Raw genomic sequence first — 14,313 nt, forward strand, 5'->3', positions numbered from 1 at the left:
CCCTTCCCCCAATTCCCCAGCACTGTTCCTATCCCCCTAATTCCCCAATAAAAATCTTTAAAAAAAAAAAAAAAGAATCAGAAGGAGATCAGAATAAGTACAAAGAAAAGAAATTCCAGTGCCAGGTAACAATTAAAAACTGTACAAATTGTAATTGTAACTTACACTGGCTACTATGTCATTAATGTAACATATATGTAAATTAAGTAACATGCAAAGTATTTAACATGAAGAATATATACTTACCAAATATTTAGATAGCCTTTTAAAATCCTGCTGATGGTGGAGACTCCCTAAATAAAAAATAATAATAAGATATAATTTTTCAACTTCAGAAGATATCCCTACTCTGTTAAATCTACCCAAGAAACCCATTTATATAGAGCAATTTGTTTTTGTCTTTTTTACACTTTAAAATCTAAATCACATGCTAAAACTTTCGCACATGATAAATACAAAACAATTTTTTCCTAATCTTACAAATAATTGAAATTTTATATGTAATATATGGAAGAGCTAATGAATTATTAAGATATTGGTAGGATTTACTGGACTACAATGAGTGAGCTCTAAAATAAATCAGGTTTATAAAATACTGTTATTTTGCTGTTGTTTTCTATTTCAATTTTGGAGAGGAAAAGTTAAAGCTAGACTGGTGAAGAATATTTTAAAAAGCAGGGTCTCATCTAGTCAAGAGTTGTAAGTAATTACACTGATACCAGATCTTGAATTATGTGGAACAAAGCATTAGAAATCATTTCTCAAATTACCCATGACCCATTCAAAGTGGCCTATTTACAATACCTCACAAACCAACCCAATGCAAAGCAACAGTTTATCGCTACCTTATACAGAACTGAATCCTATTATGTCTTTCAAATGTCTTCAAAAAAATTTCACGCTGTAATTTTTTAAAAGATGTAAATTTTTACTTTAAAACTCTCATAATGCATTTCTATCTCCTTAACAAAGGAGGCACATTTATCCTTTCAAGCATCTTGCCTGATTGCTATAAAACTGCAAAAGAATACTTACACATTACCGCAGTTTGAAAGGAATCCCTCAACATTCTGATGACATTCTCCCAGACATTACCAACAAATTTGACAAGTAAATTCATAGCACTTTTAAAATATCTGGTTGCCCCAGTTGTTAAAGCACAGCAAAATGTAAGTTTCAATACAACTTACCTGCATTTTTATAATCCTTTTCACTACACAATTACATCTTTATCAAGTTATACCCTCATTGTTTTCTTCAGTATTTCCACAAACCTTAAAAATATTTCTAAATTCCTCCCAATTTTTGCCAATTGCCAATTTCACAACATACTTCTTATGATGCCTGGGCCTTATATATCTTGCACTACCATCTTCACACTCCTTAAATCAACCTAAGCCCCATTTGATTATTTTATTGCAGTGATATACAACCATTGTGAGAATTCTAATCCCTCTCCAGAAAAATGAACTTTATCTAGAAACGTAAACTGCTAACCACCTTGATATCTGCAACTGGAAGATTCTGCAATACACTGAAACTTTATGGAGTCCTAACATCCCACATAATCCCTTAAAACTACACTATTCAAACTGAATTTTTTTAAAAAAAGGAAAATAATGCTACAATAACTGAGAAAAAAGCAAACATATTAACTCTTAAACCTATACTATGAAATGCAATGTATTCTATGCTAAAGAAAAGAAGGGCTCCACAGAATCAAATCAGTCAATACTATTTAACAAATGGGGGGAAAAAAGCCCAAAAGGATGTATTTGAAATTCTATAGTTAGTAAAAGTCAGGTTTAACTAGAGACAAATGTTCAGAATCCCAGTATCCTTTTCTATTACCCCACTGGCTACAAAGTAATTAGGATTTAAGGTCTAATCTTATAAAAAGGTTAAAACATTTTCCCTTAAAAAAAAACAAAACTTTTTTCCCTTGTCATTCAAAAACAAATTACTCCAACCAACCACAGAGAAATACACATTCTTTTCAATTGTGTTTGAAACATTCACCAAACTAAAACAAGCCTTAACAAATTTAAAAGAATTAGAAGAACTAAAATAGTACAAAACGTATTACTTAACAGAATTAAGCTAGACATGAGTAACAGTAAGATACCCCAAAATCCCAAATACAGAAATTCAACAATACATCTAAAATAACCTATAGATCAAAGAAGGGTCAAAGGAAATCAGAAAATATCTTGAACTAAATGAAAATAAAAATACAACATAACAAAATCAGTAAGATGCAAAGTAGTGTTTAGAGGGAAATTTTATAGCATTGACTGCTTATGTTAAAAATGGAAAAGAAAGGGCCGGCCGAGTGGCTCAGTTGGTTAAGAGCTCGCTCAAGAGTTTGAGCTCTGAGCAACAGCGGTTCGATGCCCGGCCCGAGCTGAGCAGCCGNAGTTTGAGCTCTGAGCAACAGCGGTTCGATGCCCGGCCCGAGCTGAGCAGCCGCTGAGCTGCCAACTGGTAGCAGGATGGCTCAGCTTAAAAAAAAAAAAAAAAAAAGGAAAAGAAGGAAGTAAGATTTTTGAGAATGCCTTTTTATATCGTTTTGATTTTTAACCATGATACTGTTTTACTATACTCAAAAAAAATTTTAATTAAATCATAATGGAGGTGGCAAAAAAATGAATACAAAAACAAATGAACCTAAGTGTTTATCAAATTGATGACATTAAAAATATAACTAAAATAACTTATAAGTATTGTACTCTGACTACATACCTTCGCTGAGATATATGGTGTGAGCAAAAAAACCTGCATAGAAATCTTAAACTTTACTTCCTTATTGTGTTTACTGTTAGCGGTGGTGTTGGTGCGGCAATTCCAATATTATGTCATGTTTACTGTAGGGCAGAACAAATGAATAAACATATATTGATGTTATTGTGAACGAGGATCCTCACTGTGGGAGAAGAGAGATCCACATATGAACCGGAGGAGAGAACAACCCTGTGGTACATGATTGGAATTACAAATATTAGTGGGTTTTTTGAAGTATATGTGCTTGTTCTGTCCAATGAAAAGAGTCCCTACAGAAGCAATGACGTCCAGTTGTACAGAACACATCCAGTGTCCATGATATAGCTTTTAAATACCCACAAAGAGGAATATGGAGAAATAACCATTTTGTGGTATAGGGTAAGGAAAAGATAAGAATGGAACATTCGTTGTGCTGGAAAGCAAGTTAAGCGCTCTAAAAATGATGGGACATCAAAGAGACATAAAAACCAGACTGAATGTGTTCCTACTGGCTTAATTTTAACAATTTTAGCCTTCAAAAGAAATATAACAAGAATGGATCTTAGCCCAGTGAATAAAAGAAGAATCCATAAGCCCAAGTGATAATGAAAAGGGGAGGGAAGAAACTTCGTTACAGAATGCCAGCTAATAAATGTGGGAAGATAGAACTAGAAAATCAACATTTTGGGCCGGCCGAGTGGCTCATTTGGTTAAGAGCTCGCTCAAGAGTTTGCGCTCTGAGCAACAGCGGTTCGAGTCCCGGCCCGAGATGAGCAGCCGCTGAGCTGCCAACAGGTGGCAGGATGGCTCAGCTAAAAAAGAAAAAATGAAAAAGAAAAAGAAAATCATTTTGCAAACCTCAAAGTAATCAATGATTCAGGCAAAAGTCAACAGAGGGTGTTAAAATCATTGGGTGAAAATCTGTCGAGAAACTATTTATTCAGCCTGAAGGCATGGATTAATTACGAAAGGGAAAAAGATGCCTTTACAGCCTTTACAATGGAGAGATCTGGCATCACAAATAATGGAACTAATAATACAGAGGTTAAAATAAGCAAACTTTAAATACATATGTATGTTAATATGGATAACTCTTGAAATGAACAGCGAGTGAAAAAAGCAACTTACATAGGTATGTAAACAATATACTATTTATTTACATTTGAAAACCAATCAATACTATTTATTTTTTATAAATATGTGCATAAAAGTATAGAAAACTTAAAGGATATCTTCAGATTAGTAATTACCTCTCAGAAGGTAGGCAAAAAAAATGGAATTAATCTTCAAATATATTTTTAATTTCTTTTAAAAGTTCTGAAACAATTATAGTAAAATGTTAATATTTGTTAATTTTGGCAGTGTGAATACACGAGCATCTTATGTTCTTCCTTGCATTTTAAAAAATATTTTAAATATTCCTACATTTAGAAATTTTAATTTTTAAATTAATTGCTACTACACAAATCTTAGTTCTGTAATTCCTGGTGTTTAAAGAACTTTGATTTAGAAGCAGGCCCACAGTGACTCCTTCTACTTTAATTTCTGATGTAAATTAACAGAAGCAAATCAGCATATCCAAAATGATTCTAATAAGCAAAGTGAATTTTATTTACTTAAATAAAAAGTAACTTGGAAGGTATGCCATCTGAGAGGCATTACACCTTCTCTGAAGTTTAATACTTCCTGTATTTCATATTGCTCTGTATATGTATCACAATTTAGAGAAATGGAAGTTTACCCATTCTCATAATTCAGTTTTTTCAATCATTTTGACCTAACTTTACAAAACCATCCTATTAAAGTTATTATTTTAAATACCAATTAATAAGTCTATTATAAAAATCTACCATTGTAAAATCAGTACACAAAAAGATTTTTAAAACTCAAATTTTTTAAGTGATTTGATAATAAGATAGTTCATCACATTCCCTTTAATGCTTTAATCTATTTGTAAAAACTTTCTATTTTCTGCTTAAGAGAAGGTCAACGGCTTTCACTTCACTCCTCTAACATAATCATGAATTGAAATAAGAACTCTTAGCTCTTTGGACCGACAAAGCTACCAGTATGCCTAAGCCAATAAAGCGATTCGTTCATTAATGCTGCTAATAAAGCAACCTTTTGTTAGTCTATGAAACATCAGAAACCTCAGAGACTCTAACTTTGCAATTTTTCCCTGTTTTTGCCATATGAACTTACAAGTTCTCTTACATGCCATTTACTTTAACAACTAAAACATAATCATTCTAGAAATTTGACCTTCTACTCTAGGTAATTTGATAACATATTAGTTCCAACTTCAGAAAATTGTTCCTAGATGAAACTACTTAGATTTTATTTAATTATTCTCTTCTGTTTTCTCATAAAGCCAATCTGTGTAGAAATCTGTGCCATCTTCTAATAAACAACTAAAGGAACAACCCCATTAATATCCTCAAAATGAAAAACAAAAATGTTCATTTACCCAATCAGCACTAATCGATCAACTACAGTAAGCAAGGCATGGAAGATACTGCAAAAATTAACACACTGTCCCTGCCCTCAAGCAACTCAATTTTAGAATACAACAGGCATCTAGAAAAATGACTGTAAGATAGCTTATAATAGTGTTAACTATTAAATATAATAGTTAGCATGAAGGATATAATTAGTTCAACTGAGACAAGGTTAAAAATTTTTCAATGAGGAGACTTTAGAAGGTAAATAAAGGAAAATTTTAGGCCTAGTGGATAGCATATACTTGTATACAAAACATACATAAAACACCACAGTAAATTCAGAAATTTTTAATTAATTTAGTAAGCCTAGAATGTATCGTGCATGTAAGTAATTAGTAGAAAATGTCTGTCAGTTGTCGTAAGACCATGTTTGCATTGCTCTAGAATGTGGACTTTATTCCATGCAATGGGCAGTCATTAAAAAGTTATAAGAAAAGGTATATCGTGCTCAGGCCTGTCTTTTCAGAAAGGTCACTCCTGAGGTACCTGAATGCCCAAAAGCTTCTATTTTTAATAACTTCAGAATATACAAAGCAGGTAAGTCACTTGGCCAATCATATAGCTAGGAAACAGCATAACCAGGAGCCAACGCTTCCACATTCTTAACCAATATAACATGCTGTATCCCAGGAAGCAACGAAAGTTAAAAACAATAATAGCAGAATTTTAACTACTTTGTTAAACTGTCCAAGTATTCATTCCATGGAAATACAATATAGCAAAAATCAAAACACAATTCCTCCCCTTCAATATTTTAATGTGTATCTTCATTAAAGATAATATAGTTAATGATACAATTATAAGCAAAGCATTGTTATCAATCTTTATTATTTATTAGTTCATACCTTCATTTGGAAGTGAGGCATATCAAAGTTTAAAATATACAGATATCAGCATAAAAAATAAGAAAACAACAAGCCCTTAAAGACGGTTATCCCTGATAAACATCAAAACTAATAGGAAAAGGAGGAAGCTCATTAGAGAAAAAGATGAGGTATTTAGAATAATCTTTGTACATAGGAAAGGGGTCTTTTACTCACATGGATTCCGAGTAAGAAAATAGAAAGACAACATAATAAAGCTCAAGAGCATTTGGGAACCATGTGTGGCAGACCTTTTGGATGTGGTTCCAAATAAAAGCACACAGTATTCTTGCTCCTTTTTTAACAAATGCCAATAAAATAAAAAAGAATTATCACCTATCAATCATTCTCTCATTCATAACTTTTTATAACATACTGACCCAACAAAGTATGCAATAGAATAGCTCTTCAATTTTTATATCTTTAATTTAAAAAAAAAAAGAAAAACCACCACCAACACAATCATCCAATAAATGTATTATGCTAGGCACTAAGCATGAATAAATATACTCTGCCCTGTGAAAACTTAGTCTACTGGAAAGATTGATATGAACTTATCGAACAAATAAATCACAACTTTGATAAAAGCCATGAAAGTACATAACAGGGGTATTTAATCTAGTGAATGTTTTGAGTGAAGAAAGGCTTTCTTTCAAGGAAGTGACCTTTAGATTGATATTTGGAGAATGTTTAAAAGTGAAGAAGGATTCAGTCAAGTGGTTGGTGGGGGAAGGGGTCCTGGAATCAGGTATGGTTCAAAAAGGAACAGAAATATATTAGTAAGGTTTTATTTACTAAGTTGGGGGTGAAAACATAGGTGCTGTTTATGTGTCCTCATAACTTTCACATTAAAAAAAAACTTTTTATGTGGAAAAACTTCAAATATACACAAAATAAACAGAATAATAAACTCATATTTATCCATTACCCCACCTCAGCAACCACCAACATCCTGCCATTCTTGTTCCATCTAAACCGACCACTCCCTACCACCCAACTTGATTGTTATTTTAACCCACACCTCTCTATAAGACATTGAACATTTTTATCACTTCAGGAAACTCCCTTAGGCCTCTTCCCAGTTGAGCACCAGCACTTCCCACAACCAAAGAGCTGAACCATTGTTCAATATTATGTTCATCGGATATTAGCTTTGCCTGTTCTAGAACTTAATGTAAATGGAATCATACCATACTGCGTCCAGCATCTTTCGCTGGGTGTCTACGTGCGAGTCATCCACATCATTTTGCAAGCATACACCTTCCTTTTTATTACTGAGTGGTATTCCATTATAGGAATATATCAAAACTTTTTAACTCATTATCCTATTAATTGATATTTGGGTTGTTTCCAGTTGTTAGCTATTATGAATAAATGTACCCTAAAGATTCTTGAAAAAGTCATTTTTTGAACATATGTTTTCATTTGTCTTGGGAAAACACCCAGGAGCAGAGCTGCCAGATCCAAAGATAGGTGTAACGATTAAATTTATAAGAAACTGCCAAATGGTTTTCCAAAGTGGCTATACCATTTTATACTCACACTAGCAGTTTATGGGAGTTCTAGGTGTCTTACTGGAAAACTTGTTGTTGCAGTCTTTTTAATTTTAGCCCTTCTAGTTGGTTTTAGTGGTTATCTCGTGGGTTCAATTTGCATTTCCTTAATGACTAATGTTCATAACTTTGATATATATTAAAAATTGGGTATTTTTTTAAATGAAATGTGAGGAGCATATGGACATAGGAAATATCAAGATCAAAGGCTCTAGAGGAAAATATGTATCATATTTGGACCAAGAGGCCAGCGTGGCTAAAGCAAGGAGTAAAAAAGAAAGTAGCATGTGAACAGGCTAAGAAGGTAGACTAGGGTGTTAAATAACATGAATGGAAACTGGTTTGATTTCGGCTCATGCTGTTTCTGGGATAGCTAAGTAGAGTCATAAAACAGGTCTGAAACTTAGATTAAGTAAGGACTGGAGCAGCAGATGTGTAATTCTCTTGTAAGTAGAAATCAAAGTGGTGAGGCTGCCTGGGGAGAGAGAACGAAGAAGAGAAAGGAAGCGAGGCCCAAGACACAAGAAATTATCATTTTTAAGGAGCAGGCAGAAGGGAAGCCTGTAAAAGAGGTTAGGAAAGATATCTGCATTGCATATTACCAAGACATTAATATTCAGATTATAAAAAGAACTGCTACAAATCAATATAAAAGGCAATACCCAACAGAAGAAAAAGAAAATTAGCAAAGTACACAGAGAAAAGATTCACAGAAGGCCAGAATGTCTAAAACCCAAGCAAAGATGTTGAACATTACTACAGTAGAAACCAAAGCAATGAAAATGAAAACCCATTTTTTTATCTTTCAGAAAGGCAAAAATTGGTAGCTATATAAAGTAAATTGCTGATAAATAGGTGGGGAAACATACTGGTGGGTACCAAGTAGTACCTCCACTTTGGGGTGGACTTGACAATACTTGGTACGATGAAGTGGCACCTACAACTTGTGATCCAGCAATTCTACTCTTAGGTGTGTATCCTAGATTGAGTTACACATTGCCTAGGTACTTATGTACAAGCTTATTAATTACAATACTATTTGTCAAAAGGTAGAACCTAGTTATCTCAGAGGATGAAACTGAGTTTTATTTCGCCAAACAGCAGTTTAAAAAAAATGCACTAAAACTACATGTGTCAATATGAATACATCTAGAAAACAATGATGTATGAAATTTTTCAGGTCATCGTTTATGTAAGTGTTTTTATATGTAGAAAAAGGAATAACACACAATTTCAGGATAATGCGTACCTCTGAAGGAGGGAGGAAAGAATGGGGAAGGGAGAATTTTAAAAGAAGAGGAAAAACAAACAAGGGAAAAAATTAACAAATGTTTGACCTTCAGGCTGGGTGAATAGGTGTTTCTTATACTTTTGTATGTTTGAATTATGTCATAGTTTAAACAAAATTTTTAAAAAGCTTGAAAATAGTAATTTTTCTGGTTATGAACTGTAATTTCAGAAGGTACAATAGAAATAACTAGGAAGTAGGAGAGAAATAGAAGGCTTTTGTCAAGGTAAAAAATTATAAAACATTATGAAAATGGTAATTCAGAAGATATAACCGCCTACTAATGAAAATAAGGTGAGAGGCAAGTCTCAGACAACTTGAGGAAGACAGGAATTGGGACTCATAGCCAGCCTACTTTGTCTCACTAGGGCCAAGATAAGTAAGTCTAACTAGTTTATTATCTCAGCTCACTGGCCTGGCATCATTGTGATTCTCAGCAATTCTAATCACTATTACGAAAGTGACTGTGTTGAACCCTTGAGTCTAAATAGATGCAAGGCATTCTGCTAGATAATACAAGGGACAGAAAGGTGTATTACAATTCTCAGGAAGGTTATTTAGTGTGAGAGCTACAACATAAACAGAAAGAAAAAAACTAGTACTTAAATGACTGAACAAGTGCTACTGGAATTCGAAAAAAAGGATCCATCAGGCTGATGGGAGGTATAAGAAAGGTTTCACCACAGCTGTGGAGCTCAAGCTGAGTAGTACAAGTCAGGAAGCAATTGAAAAGATACAGAAATTGGCAATCTGGGTAGAAAAAAACAATGGTGGGAAAGAAATGTAGACCTCTGGGGAGGAAAAAATAGAGTGTAAGTGCTTGGCAATTTTTGGATCTTAATTAGAAAAATAAAATACTTTGACAATACACAACATCTTTACAATTAGTAGATCAATCAGAGTTCTTAGTCGCAAATAACAGAACCTATTTCAGGTGGTTTCAACAGAAAACAAATCTATTAAAATATATTATTCAATGAATTCCCCCCAAAGAGTCAAAGAATCAACTTGTAGGTATGCAGCCAAGAAAAATACCTAAGTCTCCCCACCAAAGTGTTCCCACCCTTAGAGGCCCGGTACCATTAAAGTGGAGTCTCAGGCAATAAGGCCACTGGAGTGTCTACCACGGCTACCTGTAAATGTTCAGTATCTCACAACCCATCATCCACATTAGGAAACAATTCTAAGCAACAGCTGTTACCTTGCAATTCTCTCTTCTGAATTCAAGTCTTATACAGACGCATCTGACCAAAAAAATCTAGGACACATGTCCATATCCTAGCTGCAAGAAATGCTAAGAAATTGAGTTCTGCCTTCTATAGCATTCCCAATACAAATTTCTCCAACATTGAGAGGTTATTTGAAATGAGACCAAATACAGACCAAATCTTGGCTATAGAACAACATATAATTATATTCCAAACTTCAAGCTCCAAACAAGATTCTCAAGTCTGACAGATTATACTTAAGCCATGTGGGAACAAACTCTGTTCCTCAGAGGGAGATGAGAAATCGGTCTCATCAGTTATTGCACACAGATCCAATTTCAAAATCTCTGGGTGATGTCCCCTTCCCTTCCAATTTCTTTTATAACCTATGAACTAAACTGTAAAGGGGTGTGGAAATAGAAAAACAAGTTAAAATATTTTTTTTAAATAAACACATAAAGAAGGAAACTTAACAAGTTCTACAGACCTGACTCAGTTCTAGGAACTGGGTGAAAAACTGCAACTCATTCTTATGATAGTTCAAGTCGGACCTTCACTTGTGAAACCTAAAAATTTTGGTTATACAGATCAAATAGGACCTTAATGGGCTATCTATTTTAGATCTAGGGATCCCATGATTATTTAGCCACAGCCAAAAAGAAGCATTCAACTCAGTGCATCTCTGATCATCAGGCCTATAATGCTACCTTATGGAAATGATGTTCACCTTGCCTATGAAAGTTAGAGCTTCCCTAGAATTCCACCACCTGAAATCAGAACAACAATTTCAATAGAAGTATCTCCTCCTACCTACAGACAACAGCAATTACAGTAATCCCCCTTTATCCACGGGGGATACATTCCAAGACCCCCAGTGGATACCTGAAACCACGGAGAGTACTGAACCCTACCGATGCTGTTTTTTCCTATACATACATACTTCTGATAAAGTTTAATTTAAGGCATAGTAAGAGATTAACAATAATAATAATAGAACAATTATAACAATGTACCGTAATAAAATTATATGAATGTGGTCTCTCTCTCTCTCTCTCTCTCTCAAGCTATCTAAGCACTTATTATGCACTGTGCCCATAATTTCTGCAGTTTGAGGTACAACAGCAAAACAAGCACGAACTTATTTTTCCTTCTTCACAATTTCACAGATAGAAGATTCATTCTTACCATATATTTAACAACCTCAGAATATTTTTTTTTCTTTCCTTAAGTCAAGAACTTTCACTTTTCCAATTAAAGGAAGCACTTTACAGCTTCTCTTCGCCATAACCGAATTGCCGGCATCACTACTCTTACACTTTAGGGCCATCATTAAGTAAAATAAGGGTTACCTGAACACAGCACTGCGATACTGCAACAGTCAATTGTATAACTTAGCTACTAAGTGCCTAACATGCAGGTAGGGCATACCATGTGGATGTCCAAAGGGATGATTCACGTCCAGAGAGGGACAAAGCAGGATGCCACGTGATTTCATCATGCTCCTCAGAATGGCACACAATTTAAAACTTATAAATTGTTTATCTCTGGAATCTTCAATTGAATATTATCGGAACCCAGGTGACCATGGGTAACTGAAACTACAGAAAGTAAAACCACAAGGTCAACTACTATATATTGCTTTTCATAGATGCTGGAACTGTCATCAAAGCATTTTTCATTACCTTGGTGAATGAAGTGTCTTCTGGACCTCTTTGTGGATATGATGGAGAGGGAATAGCAGAGGTGGGTGAATGGTCTCAATGAAAAATACACTCTACGGGCCGGCCGAGTGGCGCGATGGTTAAGAACTCGCTTGGGATGCCAGAGGGCCCCGTTCGGATCCCACATATGAGGGCCAGTGACACTGCCCTCCACAGCTAAGATGCTGAACGACAGCTCAACCTGGAGCTGGGCTGCCATGAGTCGCCGGGGACGGCGTAGGCTGCAGTCCCTGTGGCAGTGGGTTGCCATGGGCTACCGTATGTGGCCAGCAGCCAGCGTGAGCGGCCAGCAGCCGCAGTGAGCGGCCGTCCAGAAGCCGGCGACTGATCTGCCTCGCCTGGGAAGAGCGCAATGATGGTGCCAACTTGGGCCAGTGAAGCAACATCCTCCACAACTAGATTGAAGAACAAAACGACAGCAACTTGTCTGTTCCCCTTCCCCCAATTCCCCAGCACTGTTCCCATCCCCCCAATTCCCCAATAAAAATCTTTAAAAAAAAAGAAAAAGAAAAATACACTCTATCAGTCTACTTCCCTTAGTCTCTTGACTTCTTCCTCTAATTATACCATGAGTTTGTAGGCATTCAACTTTATTTAGAATAGGCCAATGCTGACACTAATCAAAGGAACAGACAATTACCACTTCTCCTAATTGCTTGAGCTAGAATATTGAATCAGAATCTGTGGTAACTTCACTAGTCCAATACATTGATCCAAATGCAACAGCATGTTTCCCTCTGATCATCAGAACCTGTTTCTCCACATAGTCCTGAAGTTGTTGCTGGTATATTAGCAAAAAAATTTTTTCAAATGTTGATATATAATACTTTTCTTCCCATTTTGACTATGAAAAGGTGCAGCACACTACAATTCAGTTACAGCTCTGGAAACAATGAGGGTTGTGGGAAGGAGTATAAGGAAACTGGCTTCCCTTGAATGGTAACTGTCATAAGCGAGATTGTTGTAGGTCTTCAAAGAAGACAAGGAAAGATGGCTTCTGCCGGCAAGAAACTTCATGGAGTTTGAAGACTTGAAGTGCTGTGTGTCCATAATTCCCTATATAAACTAAATGTATTCAAGAGATTATTAGCAGCCATAAATATGGCATATGTTCACTAAAAAGGGGGGCCTTTATTACATTGCTATTTCATCTCCCCAGATTTTCTCAAAATTACACAATGTAAGATTTTTCTATTTGGTTATTTCCTTATGTATTTAGTATTCATTGTTAAACTACACACTAACGTGAGGCAGCATTATGGTCCTCAAATTCAAGAGCAACTGAATTTAAGCCTCTAGAGGGCAGCATTTCTCATAGGATAGACAGGTTTGATTTTAATAAAAAAGGAATTCCATTGTCCAAGATGTTTAAGAAGCACAGGATAAACAAGCTTTAGCAAGTCTGTCTTTAATACATTGTTGTGCATTGTGGATCTTCAATAGGCCATTATCATGGCATATAGTGTTGCTTCAAACTTATTTAACCACAGAACCCTTTCTTCAAGAACCATTTCTAGTGACAACTTCTAAAGAATACATTTTGGAGACAATCTAGTGGACGAATTCTCTTAAGACAAGTTTTGCTTCTTTATTCATGGACTTACTCTTTGATTTTTAAAACAAGCCTTTAGACATCTCCCTTTATTCACAGATTGTGACTGAAAATGGAAAAAACCCTGGCAAGAGCACTCATTTATGTTGTGGAAATCAGAAACATGGAGAATTTACTGCTTGGCTTGCTCAAAGGACAACAGCAAATAAATAAAAGCTATAGCACCAGTGCTATAACTAGTTGAGATATGGCCCCTCCTAACTTTAAAAACCAAAAAGTAGTTGAAGTATACTAAATAAAACATTTTCATATTTATCCAAATTCAAAATATTAAATATTTGAGCTCCGTTAACAATTGTCAACTAAAATTGTTTCCTAATTAAAGGTCTGTTGTAAACCTGATGAGACCTCTATAGCTCTCCATAGATGAAACATTCTTAATTTTTTATTTCCAAGAGAGCATTTAAACAAAATGATTCACCACCACCCCCACACATACACCTTTTTTTGGGTCTTTCACCAAAATGGTGAAAGTTTTTAGAATATAGACATTTTTCTACTCTCTAAGTAGAGAGTAGAAATGCTAAGAGAGGGTTGAGCTATGATTTCAAATAAAACGTGTATCCAAATGTTTTTTTGATTAGTAAGTGTCCTTTTCCATAAAAATCTTTGAAATGTTTTCTTTTTAATGCTTCATGACTATTAGGCATGCCACAAAGAAAAGGCGAGTAATTCTAAGCAGCTCTTTCCAGGGTTCTTGATTCAGGATTCCCCTTGGTACTGTTCCTGTAATATTAATCAACATTATCAAAAAAGACTTTAATCCCTAGTCTCAAGTCACCAAAATACTTTAAGTATATAACCAAA

General features: G+C 34.9%; 1 protein-coding gene across 3 annotated transcripts in view; it reads right to left on the bottom strand.

Annotated features, from left to right (window-relative positions):
- FBXW7 (F-box and WD repeat domain containing 7) overlaps window positions 1–14,313 on the bottom strand; it is a 192,273-nt gene that overhangs the window by 145,428 nt on the left and 32,532 nt on the right. The window contains exon 1 of one of the 3 annotated variants that reach the window (XM_019641224.1): window positions 247–293. The exons of 1 other annotated variant lie outside the window; for it this stretch is intronic. The gene's annotated coding sequence lies outside the window, so the exon portion shown is untranslated. Of the gene's footprint in view, window positions 1–246; window positions 294–14,313 lie in introns of those variants that run through there. One more of the 3 variants, XM_019641225.1, reaches the window with a different exon arrangement.

This window comes from Hipposideros armiger, unplaced genomic scaffold, assembly GCF_001890085.2.
Source record: "Hipposideros armiger isolate ML-2016 unplaced genomic scaffold, ASM189008v1 scaffold_58, whole genome shotgun sequence".
In the NCBI taxonomy this organism is placed as follows: domain Eukaryota; kingdom Metazoa; phylum Chordata; class Mammalia; order Chiroptera; family Hipposideridae; genus Hipposideros; species Hipposideros armiger.